The sequence below is a fragment of the Staurois parvus genome, unplaced genomic scaffold (genome assembly GCF_062004578.1).
Source record: "Staurois parvus isolate SC_StPar_1 unplaced genomic scaffold, SC_StPar_1.0 ptg000586l, whole genome shotgun sequence".
In the NCBI taxonomy this organism is placed as follows: Eukaryota; Metazoa; Chordata; class Amphibia; order Anura; family Ranidae; genus Staurois; species Staurois parvus.
Genome location: NW_028318382.1, coordinates 2,002,389 through 2,017,112, shown reverse-complemented (window position 1 = coordinate 2,017,112; position 14,724 = coordinate 2,002,389).

Here is a 14,724-nt window from a genome sequence, read left to right as displayed (position 1 = left end):
CCCTCGGCTGTGCCTGCTTAGTTGTCAGATTGACTCTGCAAATGTCTAGTCAGCTCCCTCTCAGGGGCGGACTGACAACTCATGGGGCCCCCGGGCAATAGGGGATTATGGGGCCCCTGTGTCCTTGCCCAAACTCAAAAAAGCCTATGAAAAAGGTACCAGGGGCATCTTATGGGGCCCCCTACTGACCCCGGGCCCTCAGGCAGTGCCCGAGTTTCCAAATGGTCAGTCCACCCCTGCTCCCTCTAGTTCCATATTGCACCATACTGCTCAGTCAGGAGGTTCAGGAAGAGAAGATCGCAGTAGTAGATATATGCGATTCGTTTAGTTATGAAGCAAAAATATGGATACAATTTTTATTATGCGGAGATTCAGATGTATCCAAATCTCCGAATCACAATAGTAACGAGTTTAAACGAATCCAAAATAAATTATAACAAAAAAAAATGGCATTCGTATTCATTCATGTGACATGATGCAACAGTTTTGGCCTTTTGTTAACCACTTCCAGTCAGGACACTTTTACCCCCTTCCTGCCCAGGCCAATTTTCAGCTTTCAGCGTTCTCACGCTTTGAATGACAATTGCACGGTCTTGCAACTCTGTACCCATATGAATTTATTATCATTTTTTTGAGACAGATAAAATGTTAATTTGGTGTTATTTATTCACCACTGGGATTTTTATTGCTATATAAATAAAAAAAAGGCCAAACATTTTGAAAAAAGGTGCTTTTCTTATACAATTTTGCAAATAAATAATCTTTCTTCATAAATCTTGGCCAAAATGTATTCAGCTTTCTTTTTAGTGAAAAAAATTACCCAAATTAGTTTATAACCAAAAATTATAATTTTTCTAAAACATTTTTTCAATTTTTTTATATTATTATGTTTTTTTTTTTTAAACATACTGTCACCCTAGCAGTACAGTGTCACCATAGTGACACTGTACTACTTGTGGGGAGTGATGATTTTTTTTTTTTGTACACTGATTGCTTTTACACCCCTAGGGGCTGTAAAAACAATCATTTCTCTTTCTCTCTGGCTGCATGATTGGTCACAGCTTGTCACATGGTACAAGGCTGTTGTGAATAGCCTTGTACCATGTGATCTCTGTGATCATTCATTTCACACGTAGTAAGCAGTGATGTCAGAAGTGAAATCTTGCTTATTACTATTCATGTGATCACTGATTGGCCAATCAGTGATCACATGATTGGGACCTCATACAGAGGTCCTGTACAGCAATCTGTGTTCCGCTGTGTCCTCCGGATCGCGGTGCCGTGCGCTCCCAGGCTAAAATGGCAGACACCATTTATGAACGGCAACCCGCCCCTGCACTGCTCCCATCCACCCGTTTATATACCTGGGCTGGACGAGAAGTGGTTAATGTGTGAAGCATCCAAAATAAAGTAATGATGTAACGAACAATCCAAACTGATTCAGATCCTTTAATTTTGTTCTAGTGAGCATTCTAATAATCAGCCGATTCTTTTTGTATTAACATTTTTCATTAGTATATTAAAAAAATGTGCTACATATAAAATGGAATCATAGTTACATAGTTAGTCTGGCTGAAAAAGACAAAAGTCCATCCACTTCAACCATTACAAAAAAAAAAAAATTATAATCCTATACCCACAGTTGATCCAGAGGAAGGCAAAAAAACCCAGCAAAGTATGTTCCAATTTGCTCCTGCAGGGGAATAAATTCCCTCCTGATCACCCGAGAGGCAATCGGATATTCCCTGGATCAACTTTACCTATAAATGTTAGTATCCAGTTATATTCTGTGTATCTAGGAAAGAATCCAGGCCTTTTTTAAAGCAATCCACTGAGCTGGCCAGAAGCAACTCTTGAAGGAGTCTATACCACATTTTCACAGTGATCACTGTGAAGAAACCTTTCCATGTTTGGAGATTAAATTTCTTTCCCTCCAGACGTAAAGAGTGCCCCCTTGTCCTCTGTGATGACCTCAGGGTGAATAACTCTACACCGAGTTCACTATATGAACCACTGATGTATTTATACATGTTGCTCATATCCCCCCTTAATCTCCTCTTCTCAAGAGAGAATACATTCAGTTCCTCTAATCTTTCCTCATAGCTGAGCTCCTCCATACATCATATTGCAATTAATACAGTAAGGCAGGGGTCTCCAAACTTTCTGAACAAAGAGCCAGATTACTGTCCTTCAGACTTTAGACTGTGGCCAGTAGGAGTAGAACAGGTGTAGGGAAAAATGTCAGTGGCCTCCACCTGTAAAACCATTTCTGTTTTGGGGGTCATCTCATTGTTGCCCATCTAGTACACCTGTTGTTAATTTCATTAACACCAAAGCAGCTGAAACTGATTAACAACCCCCTCTGCTACTTAACTGACCAGATTAATATCCCAGGAGTTTGCAACTGACTTGATGCAATACTCTGATTAAAAAGTGTTCCTTTCATTTTTTTGAGCAGTGTACATCTCAGAATAGAATGTCCCAGCAGGATGGATGGGGGGGGGGTATTCCTCTATCGACATATGTTGTGTGCCTGAAGGAATCTGGTAATTTTTTTTCCTTCAGCCCACTGGCTGAACTAAACAAAAAACGTTTATGGCCAGTATTACCCTGACTGAGTTACAGAGATGTTGCTGTGAAGAACCCATGTTTGTGCAGCCTTCATGTTTCATTTGTATTGGGCTCCATGCACACGGGGCACTTTGATAACGCTGGTAACGTTAGCTGTTTAGTCACGTTAAAAATGTGAGTTTTTCAGCTTTTTTTTAGCATTTTTGCATTAGTGTTTAGTGGCGGTTTGCTGCATTTAGCGGCGTTTCCCGGCGTTTGCGTTATTTTTACCAAAAAAATATTTTTTTGGACAAAAAAAGTTCAAAAACGTCAGTTTGTGGCATTTAACCGCGTTTTGCCACGTTTTTCAGCATTAGAACATTTTTACAGCTAAAAAACTCCTCTAGAAACCCACTAGTCCTGGGTTTTTTTTTTAGTCTAAAAATGCTGAATACAGTCTATGTGTGCATGGATACATAGGATAACATGCTGGGGGGCTACTTGCTGTAGAAAAAAACATCAAAAGCCAAAAACAGCAGCTGTAAAAATGTCCAGTGTGCATGAGCACTTATCATTCTGAACCTGCTTTGCATTATTAATTCAAACTTTGCACTTGTTTGGTAAACTGCAAGCTGCAGTTACTCAGTGATCATCCAGAATCCTGTTATTTTAGATCAGGTAATATGCTGCTGTGGGGTTAGGGTTCATTATTAATGTGATCCTGTCAATTGCCTAAAAAAAGTCTACAAGAAGATTCCATTCAATATATATACTCACTTCTTGGATGGTCTGTGCCTCCCACCCAGGGGCAGACTGACCATTCTGGCACTCAGGCACTGCTTGAGGGCTCAGAGTCAGTAGGGGGCCCCATGAGATGCTCCTGGTACCTTTCATAGGCTTTTTTGGGTGTGGTTTGAGTGTGGGCGAGGACACAGGGACCCCATGATCCCCTATTGCCCGGGGGCCATATGAGTTATCGGTCCGCCCCTGCTCTCACCTTTGCTCTATTCCAGCAATGCAGCTTCTGGTAGACTCTCCAGCATTTGACACTTCCGGGGATAGCATATGCACCCATTGCATGCCAGGAGCTGTGGTTTCATACTCCAATCCCCACTTTACTACAGGACACAGCAGGACCTTCCCAGGGGCGGACTGACAACTCATGGGGCCCCCGGGTAATAGGGGATCATAGGGCCCCTGTATCCTTGCCCATAACTCAAAAAAGTCTATGAAAAAGGTACCAGGGGCATCTCATGGGGCCCCCTACTGACCCCGGGCCCTCGGGCAGTGCCCAAGTTTCCAAATGGTCAGTCCGCCCCTGGACCTTCCTCTCCTTTTATCTGTCTGAGCACTAGAAAATACCTGGTACTTGACATATAACTCTCTCCCATTTCTCCCAAGACAGGATTGGGCGTGGCAGAATTGTTTTCGATAACTACAGCAAAATTTTGCATGTCACATTAAAGTGATAGTGAACCCTCAGTTGTTTTTCGTTTTTAACTTTCAGGATATGATTTATTCTCTTGATTTTAATCCTATGTCTATGTTCCTATTTAAACTGGTGCTATGATCACTGCCCCAAGTTTCCTATTTCAGGGTGGCTCCATCCTCTTGCTGCATTGTATGAGCCACCTTTGCATGCAGGGACTAGAGTTGTCTCTACACTGTATGCATCAATAGAAACTCACAGCCCTGTGGCTTAGAATAACAAGGCACTCCCCTGCGCTTTCACTCAGGGGGAGATTTACTAAAACTGGAGAGTGAAAAATCTAGCGCAGGTCCGCATAGAAACCAATCAACTTCCAGGTTTAGTTGTCAAAGCTTAAAGTGGAAGTAAACCCTATTTTTTATGCTTTACCTACAGGTAAGCCTTAATAAGGTTTATCTGTAAGTACTGTAAATATTTCCTAAACATGCACCATTGTTGAGATATTTACTGTAGCAGTGCTGGTGATGTCACCGGTGCACATGGACTGCACTCTGAATGGACAGTGGGCGTTCATTGAGAGAGATGTGCCGTGGTCGAAACTCACACGTGCATGTGTGGGACTGATGTCACCATCGCTCGGCCAGTCAAACGCCCACTGCCCATGAACCCAGTAGGAAGACTGGGTGAAGATCAGGGCTTTGTTTTCATGCAAGTCTTTCATACTGTGCTAGTATGTGATGCATACTAGCATGCTATGTCCTTAACTTACAGGGAGAAGTTTTTTTTAGATTTATTTCTTTGCAGTTTACTACTGCTTTAACCTCCCTGGTGGAATTCCCGAGTGTAGCTCAGGGTTAACTTTCAGTACCAAAAGCGGTAACCCCGAGCTACACTCAGGATTACCCTGCAGCGTTGCTCTGGGATCCCTCGAGCACTTACCTTGTCCTGCGCTCCCAAGATATCCCCCCTGCAACGTCCCTGGCCATCTCCTCCGGCAGATGCCGGCATCTGTCTTCCGGGTTCCGTTCCCTGCGAGCGTCGGAACATAAGGGGGACGGAACCGGCGGGAAATTTTAAAAAATGTTAAAAAGTGACATTCACTAAATACACTAAAATCACATAGTAAAACATTACTGTATCAAACCATTTCACATACATTTTGTCCCTAGTGCTTTGTCCTATGCCCTGCCTACATTTTTACTGTTCTTTCTGCCTTGAAACTGAGAAATGTCCATGGCATCCAAAAAGCATCCCTTTAGGTCAAAAGCTGTTTTAGACCAGCTAGAGAACAGCGATAGTGAATTAGAACCACTTGCAGAATTGAGTGATAATGATTCGTGGGGAAATTCGTCATCAGACACTGAAAACGATTTTGCGACTAAGTTCAGTGATGTGCAAACTTGGAGCTCTAATTCAAATTTTAGTGTTTTTGGTTTGATTATATTATTGAATTAAATGTATTATTATATTATTATTTTTTATGATTATTATATTATAATTTATGATTTCATGTTTAAAATTTTATCATACCCGGGATGTTTACTAGACTCTTGTTCGGACAGATTTCAGTGAGTTATTCCTAAAAATTACAGGCCTACAATAAAAAAACAACATATTTCCATGCAAAAAAATGTTCCGCTTTGAGCACAGAAATAGTGACATAATCAGACCGCTAGGGAGGTTAATTGAACAAGCTGAACTTAAAAGCTGACTAACTACCATGCACAGCTGCACCAGATTCTGCATTCCCCAGTTTTAGTAAATGTGCTGTTGTAGACTTATCTAATGCCTTTTTATCAATTTTGATAGACCCAGAGGGGTTTATTTACTAAAGCTGGAGAGTGCAAGATCAGGGTCACTTCTGCATAGAAACCAATCAACTTCCAGGTTTTATTACCAAAGCTTAATTGAACAAGCTGAGGTTAAAAGATGATTGGTTACTATGCAGACGTGAGTCTGATTCTGCACTCTCCAGCTTTAGTAAATCAGCGCCAGAGTGTCAGGACTAGTTTGCCTTTGTGGGAGATGGCCACCAGTACACTTTCACTGTCCTTCCACAAGGCTACCTTCATTCCCCAACAAGTTGTCATAGACTGATTGCCCGTGATTAAAGTACCCTAAATCTAAAAGTTGCTGTTATTTCTCTACATCGATGACACCATGATCTCTGGGACAAAAGAAGATGTAAGTGAAGCACTGTTCCTACTGATACAGCACATGAACAGATCAGATGGTGGGCTATCAACAGAGACAAAGTCCAAGGACCTACCACAGAGGTTAAATTCCTGGGAATGATGTGGATTGGACCACAGCGGAAAATTCCAGAGACAGTTGTGCAAACTCTCCCGGCACTGTCACCCCCTACTACCAAAAAGGAGGTACAAATGTTCATTGGAGTTGTGGGATTCTGACTAAACGACACTTCTCAGCAAAAGTGGAAAATGAGACTCTATAACATCAAACTTTCCAAAATACTCAACAATGGTCCTCTGGGAAGTATCAGTATATTTCCTCTCCTCCCTATCAATGTTCTTTGGGAGGATCACAAGTGGATACAGGTGTGTTGGTCAACGATCCAAGCAAGACGATAGAGGAGAGAGAGATTGTAGCTGAAAGGCCGGGTCTAATGTAAATGTATTATTAGAAGGAACAGATAATTCTGCTTTGCTGTCTCCAATTTAGGTGTCCGTTTGTGAACCAGTGGTAATAGATCGCTGCTCAGTTCTCCGGCATTCTCGGAGAACATAGTTCTCCTGTGAATGCAGTTTATGAAGCAGTTCTCCGAACGAAGGGAGAACGGTCTCCAAATGCTGGAGAACGGTCTACAAACTCTGAAAAACGGCTCATTTTACTATAATCTCTCGAGATTATAGTAAAAGATCAGTTTACTAAACAGAGGTAAACTATCTCTGCTTAGTTTTCGGTCCCTCTGATTCTCCAGCTCTGGGCTGGAGAATCTGGAGGGAGAACACAGATCTCCAGCGAAGGGCTGACATGATCTCCTGAGTGTCATAAACTGTGAATGACCAGAGAATAGCTGAGATCTGTTGAATTGCAGCTATTCTCTGTGTCATAAACAGACACCTTAATCCATAGGAAGACCAGAGAAAGTGGCTTCATGATGGACAAAATGATGGAAGACTGCAAGAGCCATGGAGAGCATGCTTTTGATGTGTTACAAGCCTGGACTAACACACTTTCTAATGATCTTTTTGCTAAAGCCTGAAACACCTTCTCAGTGGCAGAACTATGTGAGGGGGTTGAATTCAAGGTGAATGAATGTATAGTATGAGTTTGATAGTAATAAAGTGATTTTGTGTGGAGTCTGAGAAAATCAAGGGTAGAATGTGTTGTGTTTGATATAAATATCGGTTTTATGATTTTCTTCTCTCAGACCTACATGAACAGATCTTTTATTTCATTTGTATTATAAACAGAAATTACATTATTTTGAGTGTTTGAGTGGACACTTTCTTAAACAAATACTATTGAAAACTGTTTAAAGAAGCTATTTTCTAAAAATAATGGTAGCTTAGATACTATTGTATTTTGGCCTAAAGTCAGTTGGTAGTTAAATACTTCCATTGTTTTTGTAGTCATTCTGACTATACAATGCATTCAGGTAACAAGGTCAGAATAGCTTGATCTTCTGACATATCAGACTTATGGCAGTGGTCTCCAAACTGCGGCCCGGGGGCTGGGTTTGGCCCTTTGTTTTCCTTTATCCACCCCATGGGGCACTTTTCCTCTCACTGATACTAGATCCAATTACTTCCAGACTTCGATAATGGAACATGATTCCTGCTACTGGCATCATCATGCACCATTTCTCCCATTAATGCCAACTATGTGGCATTATTCCTCCCACTGACACCAATGTTGGGGCCCTATTCCTCCCACTGACACTAACAATAAGGCACTATTCTTCCCACTGACGGGGCACTATTTTTCCCACTGACACCAATGATAGATTTTATTGTTTACTCCCACTGACACTGGGACAATTTCCACTCCCGATAGCCACAGTCCAGCTCCGCTAAAATCTAAAGGACAGTAAGCTGGCCCTTTATTTAGAATGTATGGAGATCCCTGACCTATAGCATGTATAATACAACAGTGCCCTCTAGATGTTGAATTGGAGAATGTTTACATCAGTGTAATAGCTGAAAAAAGGATACGTCCATGAGGGATTGGCTATCTATTCTTTCTAAATAAAAAGCCAACACCAGAGACTGAAAAGGAGGATCGATCTCCAGCAAATCCTGTAAAGTAAGCCTAGGTCATTGTTGTCTAGAGATCGTGAACCCACTCTAATGGAGTAGCTTTTCTTAGAAATTTGCTTATTGTATATGCAGTGCCTTGAAAAAGTATTCATACCCCTTGGAATTTTCCACATTTTGTTATGTTACAACCAAAAACATAAATGTATTTTATTTAGATTTTATGTGATAGACCAACACAAAGTGGCACATAATTGTGAAGTGAAAGGAAAATGAAAATGGAGTTCAGAAATTTTTACAAATAAATATCTGAAAAGTGTGAGTCAATACTTTGTAGAACCACTTTTCACTGCAATTACAACTGCAAGTCTTTTTGGCTACAGTTGCAAGAAAAAGTATGTGAACCCCTTGGGATTACGTGGAGTTTTGCATGAATTGGGCATAAAATGTGCTCTGAACGTCATCTAAGTCACAACAATAGAAGAACACAGTCTGCTGAACATAATACTACACAAACATTAGATGTTGCCATGGTTTATTTGCACATAACATGTAAACATTCACAGTGCAGGGAGGAAAAAGTATGTGAGGCCCTAGCTTAATGACTTTTCCCAGAGCTAATTGGAGCCAGGAGTGAGCCAACCTTGACTCCAATCAGTGTGATGATATTGGATGTGTTGCTGACAGCTGTCCTGCCCTTAAAAAACACACACCTGTTTTGGGTTTACTGGTTTCAAGAAGCACTGTCTGATGTGAACCATGCCTCGCAGAAAAGAGCTCTCAGAAGACCTACGATCAAGAATTGTTGACTTGCATGAAGCTGGAAAGGGTTACAAAAGTATTTCCAAAAGCCGTGATGTTCATGTGTCCACGGTAAGACAGACTGTCTACAAATGGAGAAAGTTTAGCACTGTTGCTACTCTCCCTAGGCGTGGTCGTCCTGTAAAAATGACTGCAAGAGCACAGCGCAGAATGCTGCATGAGGTAAAGAAGAATCCCAGAGTGTCAGCTAAAGACCTACAGAAATCTCTGGCACATGCTAACATTTTTGTTGACACATCTACAATAAGGAAAACATTAAACAAGAATGGAGTACATGGGAGGACACCACGGAGGAAGCCATTGCTGTCCACAAAGAATATTGCAGCACGTTTGAAGTTTGCAAAAGAGCACCTGGATGTTCCACAGCACTACTGGCAAAATATACTGTGGACAGATGAAACCAAGACTGAGTTGTTTGGGAAGAACACACAACACTATGTGTGGAGAAAAAAGGCACAGCACACCAACATCAAAACCTCATCCCCACTGTGAAACATGGCGGAGGGAGCATCATGGTTTGGGGCTGCTTTGCTGCCTCAGGGCCTGAATGGATTGTTGTCATTGATGGGGAAATGAATTCCAGAGTTTATCAAGACATTTTGCAGGAAAACGTACCACCATCTGTCCGCCAACTGAAGCTCCGCAGAGGATGGGTGATGCAACAGGACAATGACCCAAAGCATACAAGTAATTCAACAAAACAATGGCTGTAACAGCACAGAATACGCCTTCTGGAGTGGCCCAGTCAGAGTCCTGACCTCAACCCGATTGAAATGCTGTGGCATGACCTTAAGAGAGCGATTCACACCAGACATCCCAAGAATATTGCTACACTGAAACAGTTTTGTGAAGAGGAGTGGTCCAAAATGACTCCAGATCAATGTGCAGGTCTGATCTGCAACTACAGGAAACGTTTGGTTGAGGTTATTGCTGCCAAAGGAGGGTCAACCAGTTATTAAGTCCAAAGGTTCACATACTTTTTCCTCCCTGCACTGTGAATGTTTCATGTTATGTGCAATTAAACCATGGCAACATCTAATGTTTGTGTAGTATTATGTTCAGCAGACTGTGTTCTTCTATTGTTGTGACTTAGATGACGTTCAGAGCACATTTTATGCCCAATTCATGCAAAACTCCATGTAATCCCAAGGGGTTCACATACTTTTTCTTGCAACTGTATGTCTCTACCAGCTTTGCACATCTAGAGAGTGAACTTCTTGCCCATTCTTTGTAAAATAGTTCAAGCTCTGTCAGATTGGATGCAAAGCGTCTATGAACAGCAATTTTCAAGTCTTGCCACAGATTCTTAATTCGATTTAGGTCTGGACTTTGACTGGGCCATTCTAACATGAATATGCTTTGATCCATTCCATTGTAGCTCTGGCTGTATGTTTAGGGTCATTGTCCTGCTGGAAGGTGAACCTCCGACCCAGTCTCAAGCCTTTTGCACACTCTAAGAGGGTTTCTTATAAGATTGCCCTGTATTTGGCTCCATCCATTTTCCCATCAACTCTGACCAGCTTCCCTGTCCCTGCTGAAGAGACGCTTCCCCACAAAATGATGCTGCCACCACGTATCACGGTGGGAATGGGGTGTTCAGGGTGATGTGCAGTTTTAATTTTCCGCCACAGAGTTTTGCCCAAAAAGTTCAATTTTGGTCTCATCTGACCAGAGCACCTTCTTCCACATTTGCTGTGTCCCCCAGATGGCTTCTCGCAAACTGCAAACGGGACGACTCATGGCTTTCTTCTTGCCACTCTTCCATAAAAGGCCAGATTTGTGGAGTGCACGACTAATAGTTGTCCTGTGGACAGATTCTCCCACCTGAGCTGTGGATCTCTGAAGCTCCTCCAGAGTTACCATGGGCCTCTTGGCTGCTTCTGATTGTTTGCTTTTTTTGCCTGGCCTGTCAGTTTAGGTAGATGGCCATGTCTTGATAGGTTTGCAGTTGTGCCATACTCTATCCATTTTTGGATGATGGATTGAACAGTGCTCCGTGAGATGTTCAAAGCTTGGGATATTTTTTTTTATAACTTAACCCTGCTTTAAACTTCTCCAAAAATGTATCCCTGACCTGTCTGGTGTATTTCTTGGCCTTCATGATGCGGTTTGTTCACTAATGTTCTCTAACAAACCGCTATATTTATACTGAGATTAAACTGCACACAGGTGGACTCTATTTAAGAATTAGGTGACTTCTGAAGGCAATTGGTTTCACTAGATTTTAGTTAGGGATATCAGAGTAAAGGAGACTGAATACAAATGCACGCCACTCTTTTCAGATTTTTTTTTGTAAAACATTTTTAAACCATTTATCATTTTCCTTCCACTTCACAATTATGTGCCACTTTGTGTTGGTCTATCACATAAAATCCCAATAAAATACATTTACGTTTTTGGTTGTAACATGACAAAATGTGGAAAATTTCAAGGAGGTATGAATACTTTTTCAAGGCACTGTATATCTGCCAGTGTTGTACTGTTTTTCCTATAATTGTAATTGTTTCTATGTAGAGCATTTTCATTTAGTAAAAGCACAATAATACACTACAGAACTGTAAGTTTCCTTGACTTATACTGCAAAGTAATCTTAACTAAACACCAAGCAAAACACCCTCATAGTAGAGTGATCTGTGGTAGAGACTTGACACCTAAAGGGATGCAACATCAAAACTGACAACTTGGCATTTCCTGTATGTATGGAAGCTCAGGCAGAACTGTTGTTCTGTACAACATATTCTTGCAACAATAGTTCACTTCTACAGTGATCTATTGATGGATGATGGCACCCTGCGGTATATCACTATCAGAAATGATCTGTTAGAGCACATCTTCATGGGTGGTTTAGAACAGGTATCTACTGCCCAGATCCAGACTACCATGAAGAAAAAGTAAAAAAAAAAAATATATAAAAGACATATACAAAAACTAATAGCAATCAAAGGGCTGGATAATCTGATCCATTCAAATGGCTGGATGCTAAAATGGATGCTACCCAAGCCCCGTAGCAGAGATAGAAGACTCAGGGTTGCCTTTAATGCGGCCTTTTGGTGCTGGATCCAGCATTACAGAACCCTGGGCAGTCCGCTCTGACAAAGGACGCTTCTGGCAGGTGCTATACAGGTCCAAGGCAGTGGACCCTAGAGCAGAAAAAGGGCGACTGAGTCTTTGAACGTCCTAAGTGACTAAGTCCGCTAAATTGGGAGACTACACGTGGGGCAGGTGGCCATTTTGGTTATGTATTGAAGCCTTTTTTTACATGACCAAGCTTAAGGAGGCAGATGCAGCCAAGAAACATACAGGGGTCATAGAGGGACAGAATGATGGTTCGGGGGGCCCTGCATTACTGCTTATTATACTGCCTTTCTAATGCATTGCCATTGAATAACTATGCATGACTGCTGCAAGGAATACTGCTTTGTGCTGCATTTCCTTGTTTGGTGGCTGAGAGGTACTGCTAAAAACTGCGTACCTGCATACTTTCATACCTGTATGCTTGCATAACTGAATACCTACATAGCTGCATAACTGCGTGATTGCATACCTGTATACATGCAAGCTGCAAAATTGGGTATTGGCAGCAAAATTGCTACAATATTACTTGCAAAACTTTTAAATGGAAGGGCTTCCAGAAGGAGTGGGGGAAGCACAACCTAGAGGGGCGCAAGTGCACCACCGTTAAGCCATGAATACTCCAGTCATAATCCACTGTGTTCTTATCTCCCAATAAACCAGAGGCATCAGTTGTATCTGAAACCCTGCATTTCTCTGACATTTTACCTACTCTTAGCACGTCCGCCTCAGCACGTCACTAAGGATGACTTGGCTGCAGCATTGACATGCCTGGAATTGTCGTGCGATTCCTTTTGGCCATAAAAATTGCTAGTACAGTTCCTTTTTGCATGGTACGCCCTCATATACATTGAACATATACACGTCAGAGATCTCTGGGGAAAGAGTTCCCTTTTTGCCACTTAAAGGGCAGGCATCCAGTTTATAGAGGAACAGTTTCTTCGTCAGCTGGTACCTCGTCATCCAGGTAGTCTTTTCCCCACCCACAGGCATCTGGTTTCTGAGGGAAAACACAGGGCCAGAAGGCTGCCCACAGCTCCAGAAACAGGCCTGTCTCTAAAATAGGTGAAGGTTCCCTCCGATGAATCTTTTCCATGAGATTTCTAGGAATGATGGTGTTCAAGGCTATTCCATACGCTCCGTTTCACGCCAAGCCATTACAAAGGAATATCCTGTTCGTATGAACAGGAAAGTTCAGTGTCTGAATTGCCATATGTCCCTAGCTCCCAGGGCATTAAAATGGTAGATGGTTCATCAGAACCTGGACCAGAGGAAGTCTTTCCTTCCAGTAGTCTGGTGGATAGTGTCTAACAATGCCAGTCTGTTGTGTTGGGAAGCCATTTTGGGATGTGCCTCAGTACAAGAATCCTGGTCTCCTCACGAAATGCATTTTGCCCACCAGTATTCTGGAGCTGTTTGGTTTGCACTGGACGAACCAGTTGCGAGGTCTTCCAGTAAAGGTTCAGTCCAACAATGCCACGCATTCAGGCTCAATGAACTTGGCAGATGAAGGCCCTTGAGCACTTCTGGTCCCGCCAGATCTTCTGTCTCAGGGACCAGTCTTGCATCCTGTTTAACAATTGCTCAGTGGCAGCCTGGCTATTGAAGGCTAGGTGCTGTAAGAATGGGGTGTATCTGGGCAGCTAGCATTAGCTTTATGTTTATCGCTTAAGTATTAATATTTGCACTTATAATGGCCATTCTATGTACTTTTTTGAAGTGTCAGTAAAATTCATGATTTTTGTCAGGAGAAGGAAAAAAAATTGGTGCTCTGTCACATCGTGGGTTGGCAACACTGCTCAGAACCCAAGTCTACCTAACAATTTGGATATTCAATGCCCAGATGTCTCACACTGAACCCATCCAAGGCACCAACTAGCATTCACACTCCAAAACCCAGGTAAAACAGCTCTCACACTGTGAACCCAGTATATACATTATAATCAATACACATGGAAATAGTATTCTTTTATTACAATTCAAAATAGTCACAGAAATGAAACATTTTTTTAATCCCAAACTTACAAAATAATATATATTAGAAATATTTGGAGGCCAAAACGGCAGGAGAAAAAGGGCAAAAGGGTGAAGGATTAGTGTTAGCTTGACGATCTGTCCAATACACGGACCATCAGTGCTGATAAGTTGTGGGCAACAAAAATTAGTGGCAAAACCTTAATTCATTTTGCTGTCTATTTCCCCCCACCCCAATTCCCAGAAAAACCTTATTCATTTTGCTGTCTATCCCCCCCCCAATTTCCCATTATGCCCCCTGCAGAATAGGTGATAATGTTCTGACATGATCAAACTTTGGTACACAAGATACACATTTATTATCTCCCTGGCAAACAAGCGACAATTCCTGTAGGCAATGAAGTAAGGGTTAGTTCAATCCATTGCTTCAGCTTAAGCTATTTTACACTAGAAAATGCAACAGGGACTGAGATTCTGGAGAAAGGCAGAGCCAGGAAATCCAACTATGATATCTATGAAGTATGAACTATGAAGTAACAAGGTCACAAGGCAGATGAGTCAACTGATGGGAGGCAGGAATGACAGTTCCTACATTTGCCCCCACATGTATGTTGTGGTGGAAATACCTTTTGAAACCATAGCAATGTCACAGAAAGA